The sequence below is a fragment of the Sinocyclocheilus rhinocerous genome, unplaced genomic scaffold (genome assembly GCF_001515625.1).
Source record: "Sinocyclocheilus rhinocerous isolate Xijiao unplaced genomic scaffold, SAMN03320098_v1.1 scaffold898, whole genome shotgun sequence".
Classification (NCBI taxonomy): Eukaryota; Metazoa; Chordata; class Actinopteri; order Cypriniformes; family Cyprinidae; genus Sinocyclocheilus; species Sinocyclocheilus rhinocerous.
The window spans coordinates 1,140,364-1,146,762 of record NW_015652144.1 but is presented as its reverse complement, the minus strand read 5'-3'; the positions used below and the strand labels follow the sequence as shown (position 1 = coordinate 1,146,762).

Sequence of the window (6,399 nt, the reverse complement as noted above, 5' to 3'; positions counted from 1 at the left end):
GAAAGAGTAATACAAGTGGCATGAGAAACATGAAACTGTAGTACAATTGTGTCAGAAAATCACACATGGCAACAGTCAAATATAAAGATTATCATATAAAAATGCTTGACCGCAGAATGATGCCATTGACCAATCAAGACCTTCAGAGAGCCGTGTGAGAATATAAGTGATAATCTTGCATGCATTTAGTCAGGTGCTTGTGTAACTTTGAACTTTGAAGGTTTTCTGTTCCAATGCAATGGTTTTACTGAAAAGCACAAAACCAGTCTTAAGTCGCTTGGGTATATTGCCAAAAAAACATTGTATGGGTCAAAATTATCGATTTTTCTTTTATGCCAAAAATCATTAGGATATTAAGTAAATATCATGTTCCATGAAGATATTTTGTAAATTTCCTACCAAAAATATATCAAAACTTAATTGTTAATTAGTAATATGCATTGCTCAGATTCCAGACATTCAAATAGTTGTGTCTCGGCCAAATATTGTCCTATCCGAACAAACCATACATCAATGGAAAGCTTATTTATTCAGCTTTCAGATTGTGTTTAAATCTCAATTTCAAAAAATTTACCCTTATGATTGGTTTTGTGGTCCAGGGTCACAAATATTACTCAGAAAAGTTACTACCGACCTGAAGTTCCTCTGACGTTTCACCTCAACTGCATTCAGTTGAGTTTGAGTTAATAGAATGCAGCACATTATAGTCTCAAAGAACCTTAAAAAACAATGACAGCCAAAAATCAACAAAAGCTAACAGCTCAGTGAAATGAAATGACATTTCTGTGTTGTTGTGTCTTATATTAAATCATGGGATGAACATATCAAAGACAGAGTCAAAGAGAGACATACTCATTCTAGAGACCATCTGATTGGTCAAAAATTTGGATACGCCTGTGAGTGCAGGATGATGTCACCTAAAGCCAACTTTTAGTTAGAAGACAAAGCTATCAGACATAAAACACAAAACTCCAAATTTGATTATATGATATCTTAAAAAAAAGCTTGATTAAACTGCTTTTGATAGTCTGAAACCCTGATTGTGGTTTTAAATGTTTGCTGAATAATAATTTGACAATGATTTGAAAGGTCGTTATTTTTGTTTTCTTTGCACACAAAAAGTATTCTTGTAGCTTCATAAAATTATGGTTGAACCATTGATGTCACATGGACTATTTTAACGATGTTCTTACTACGTTTCTGGGTCTGATAACATTTCAGTTACATTGCTTGAGGGTCAGAAAGCACTCGGAATACATCAGAAATATCTTAATTTGTGTTCTGAAGATGAAGGAAGGTCTTAAATGTGTGGAATGATATGAGGGTGAGTAATGATATTCAAAAAATGAAAATTTTCATTTTTGGGTGAACCATCCCTTTAAGGAACATTTACACCCCTTCAGTGAAGGCAAGGTTTGAACCAGTAAACCTAAAAATGCATAGCCTATGTCTTGTACTGTATAGCCTGAACATTGCCGTTTCACTTCCCCTACACTATTATTAGGGTTAAAAGTAAAATGATTGCCCTGGTGCGATAAACCAGTCTTTTCTGCTCTAGAATTCAGGGAGAATTTATTATGTTAGAAATATTAAGAAATATTCATAAAGTTAAATGTCAAGGCTAGTAATTGTACAGTAGGCTAAGTAATTAAATACCAAATGTTGCCCTGCTGAAAAAAACAATAGACACCATCACAAAATTTGTAATGGTTTTACTGGGTATAATGGCAATTGTATTGGTTTTAATGGAAACTGTAATGGACCCTGTGGGTCTTTATGGTAATTGGTCACCATCACCCTCTATTGGTGGCTTGTTAAAACCAATAAATCCTAATGGAATATGTCCCAAAACACACTATACATTTTTTTAAATGGTTTTAATGGTTAAAAGTTGATGGTTTGTTTTGTATTTAGTATTGTTTTTTTTTCCCAGCAAAGTGATCAATGAACAATCAGTTCTGTGTCCCTGATTAAAACTTTGGGATTTAACAAGTATATGGGAGACTGGGGACATTTTTCGTTTTCACTATAGCTCCCATACAACAACAAATCGACTTACACTGACCATAAAGTGTAACAGGGGGTGGGTGCATTGGTGACATTATTAACCCTCGTGTGAGGGCGAGACTTGGCCAGTCTCGGTTTGACTTGCTGCGAGTTTGTTCGCGTATTGCAGTCTTGAAACTCATACACATATCTGAAGAACATTATAGGAATATCGTGAAGAAAACCTGTTTAAAAAAGTAAGTCTAAACTTTTTATTCGTTCATGTGTCACTTGCTGTCAGTCTCGCTGTTTGTTCTGTGGAGAAATGCGTCTGTAAATGCGCTGACTTCTTGGGAGGTTCTTCCAAGTTTTAAGGTTCTGAAGCTAAGATTATCGCCCATAATTATAAAAAACTATAACGGTTTTCTGCGAGTGTCTCTGTACTTCCGTTTGGATGACTGAAGTGTGAACTTGGAGTACTGAGAAACTAAATTTGACTTGCTGCGAGTTTGTTCGCGTATTGCAGTCTTGAAACTCATACACATATCTGAAGAACATTATAGGAATATCGTGAAGAAAACCTGTTTAAAAAAGTAAGTCTAAACTTTTTATTCGTTCATGTGTCACTTGCTGTCAGTCTCGCTGTTTGTTCTGTGGAGAAATGCGTCTGTAAATGCGCTGACTTCTTGGGAGGTTCTTCCAAGTTTTAAGGTTCTGAAGATAAGATTATCGCCCATAATTATAAAAAACTATAACGGTTTTCTGCGAGTGTTTCTGTACTTCCGTTTGGATGACTGAAGCGTGAACTTGGAGTACTGAGAAACTAAAACCACATTTACAAGCCACAGTTATTCTGTACTGATGTAGCCTATTTGTTCAGTATGCCTTAAGGATATCTACGCTGCATACAGTATTTGGACCGAAGCTGATGCTTTTTTTTGCATTAGAATCATTTCTTATGTTTTGGCAAGCTGGATACTGCATGATTTCCAGATGTGTTTTTTGCTTATGAATTCAGTACAGCTGTACTTGATTTGACAGGGCGGGGAACTAAACGAAAACCTCTTCATATAGGCTAGTTAATATAGCCTACATCAGACCTGAGAACATCTCTTATCATTGTCTGCTGGCTTCTGCACAAAAGAATAAGACAGATTATGATAATGTCATAGCCTATCCTGCTATTTTTTCATTTTACATGTATGTTTCATTTATTATCACAGTTATCAATTTATTGGGGCTACTTGATCCACATTTTTTCCCTGGCCATCCATTTGAGTCAAACAAGGATTTTGTCTATTCCACATAACTGGTCAGTGTGATTATCATGTGCTCGTCTCATGACTCCGAATACAGTAAAATGTTTTTAGCATCAGTTGAACAAGTTCTTAAAGACATAGTTGTTTGCATTTCTAACAATAAGGGTCTGGTTTTGACTGCCGAAATCAACACAGAAAACGAGCCAGTAGAGGTGAACCTATCTAAAATATCTATTTGCTGTGCAATTACAGCATGTAGAGTCATGTTATTTCTCAATTGGTGATAAGCCCAGTCATTCTCGTGTTCTGCATCATAGAAATGTTGAAATGCATGTCATAAGTCTGGTTTGAAGATCGTGACTTCATCAGGTGTGAGACATTATGCTTTTTATTTTGATCGTGTTGCTAGGTGCAACCGTATGGGACGTTTCCAAGTGGGCGATAGTCACACCAAATTAAACCTTGTGTTGAAAGGAAAATAATTTGGTGCCATCTACGATCCCATACGAACACACACTGCACCGCTTTATATAACAGTTCACTCAGAAATTGAAATTCAACATAATTTTCTCACCTTAAGTTTATGTTGATTCAAACCAGTTTTTGGAATACAAAAAGTTTTGCAGATGGTTCATGCTGCTCTTTTGCACACAACGACAGACCAAAACAGAGATAAAAAATATTAAAGTTGTATGCTTCTGTTCAATCCACCACCGAAATCAGACCAAAAATTTTATGTATGCAAGATTTTAAGTGAATATCTATATTTATTTTCAGTGTTCCTCCCACAAAACTATTTTATTCACATTGTACTGAAAAGAGCAAGATCGTCAAGCATCTCCTTTTGTGCTTCACAAAGGGAAAAAAATGTGGTTTGGGGCACATGAGAGTAAAGCAATGACAACAGAATTCCCTTTTTTAGTGAACTATCTCTTTAATATCTAAATCTGGCTCAGTGGAGTAGATCAGTAGCCGTCTCTCTCATGTGCACATATATGCCAGCTGCTTGCTCTATATCTTTGGCTTCAGACCAGCTGCAGGAGACCTTAGACCTCATACACACAGTTGCAAAAGTACCAATCACAAACTTATGAATGTGCAATATTTTTTTATGTTTTTTAAAAAAGAAGTCTCTACCAAGACTGCATTTATTTGATCAAAAATACAGTAAAAACAGTAAAAATGTGAAATATTATTACAATTTACTATTTATTATTATTTACAATTAACTGTTTTTATTTGAATATATTATAAAATGTAATTTAGCTATTCCTGTGAAGCAAAGCTACATTTTCAGCATCATTACTCCAGTCTTCAGTGTCACATGATCCTTCAGAAATCATTCTAATGTGCTGATTTGCTGCTCAAGAAACATTTCTCATTATTATTAATGTTGAAAACAGTTGTATTGCTTTGCAGAAACCGAGATACGTGCTTTCTTCAAAATCTTCTGATGAATAGAAACTTAGACCCCAAACTTTTTAATGTAGTGTATATATGAAGATTCTCAGTGTACTGTAACAATATTGCAGTTTTATCCTTGGAAAGCTCATATGTGACCCTTGTTACGGGGCTGACAAGACATGAGACGTGCGGATCCAAATGCAAGGCTTTATTGATAGACATGGTAGAGACAGGCTTACCCTTATGACTGGTTTTGTGGTCCAGGGTCACATATTAGTATGAGGGGTCGTAGGTCACGGTGTGTCATGATTTAATGTGAGCAGATGTGTGAGAAAGACTGCAGCCTGGGTATTTTAGAGGCATTAGGGTCAGGCATTCTAGCATTCTAATCATAGCTGTCTATGTATACTTGACGGATTCATTCTAAACATCCATAAATCCCTGCGGCATCTCATGATACACAACACCCAGTGGAAAATGTGTTGCTTAAAGGTTGCTCTTTAATAGCTCATGAGACTTTTTCAGTTGTGTTTCAGTTAAACGGCAACATTGTGAAGCTGTTCTTCCAAGTTTTAAGGTTCTGAAGATAAGATTATCGCCCATAATTATAAAAACTATAACGGTTTCTGTGTGTTGCCATATAGAAAGTAGACACTTTTAGTTTCTCTGTACTTCCATTTGGATGACTGAAGTGTGAACTTGGAGTACTGAGAAACTAAAACCACATTTACAAGCCACAGTTATTCTGTACTGATGTAGCCTATTTGTTCAATATGCCTTAAGGATATACGTTGCATATACACTGTAAACAAAAATCCGTAACATTTACGGTAAAAAAACGGCAGCTGTGGTTGCCGGAATTTTACCGTAAAAAATACGGTAGCAACATTTTAGGTTTTACGGTTTTAACTTAAATTTACAGTTAAATACCGTAATTTCATTAACTGATATAATGCTAATATACCAACTTATTGAAGTACTGAAATCTGTTTTGTACCTTTGTAATATACCATTAAATTCACAGTCATTTTTAACAGTGTAGAGTAATCGAGGCTGATGCTTTATTTTGCATTAGAATCATTTCTTATGTTTTGGCAAGCTGGATACTGCATGATTTCCAGATGTGTCTTTTGCTTATGAATTCAGTACAGCTGTACTTGATTTGAGAGGGTGGGGAACTAAACAAAAACCTCTTCATATAGGCTAGTTAACATACATCAGACCTGAGAACATCTCTTATCATTGTCTGCTGGCTTCTGCACAAAAGAATAAGACAGATTATGATAATTTCATAGCCTATTCTGCTATTTTGTCATTTTACATGTATGTTTAATTTATTACTTATCAAAATGATCAATTTATTGGGGCTACTTGATCCAAATTTTTTAAACAGCAACATTGTGAAGCTTTTGTAAATGTGATACTGATTTAATACAATACAATTTAATAGACAAGAAGTTAATATTAAGTGACTTACATTGTCTGACTATAACACTATTGTCTGATTTTGCTCTATTTCGTCGTCGAAAATAGTTTCAAACAAAGTTACAGCTCAGCCGCTGCGCATCTCCATTCGAACACAGTGGTGTTTCGTTTATGAATGAACTGCGTTTTCAAACGAATCTAGTGAGTCAGTGATTCATGATTACCCATTCATAAAGACAGTCACTTGCTTTATTCCTTAATTGGACTGCTTTCCTACTGAATAAATAGTATTAAATATTCAGTAATCAAATCAGTGACTTGTCAC

At 35.3% G+C, this 6,399-nt stretch overlaps 1 protein-coding gene across 1 annotated transcript in view; it reads left to right on the top strand.

The window, feature by feature from the left end:
• The first annotated feature begins 2,489 nt into the window (after nt 1-2,489).
• LOC107713636 (protein-glutamine gamma-glutamyltransferase K-like) overlaps nt 2,490-6,399 on the top strand; it is a 23,798-nt gene continuing 19,888 nt past the window's right edge. The window contains exon 1 of the mRNA XM_016519207.1: nt 2,490-2,579. The gene's annotated coding sequence lies outside the window, so the exon portion shown is untranslated. The remainder of the gene's footprint in view (nt 2,580-6,399) is intronic.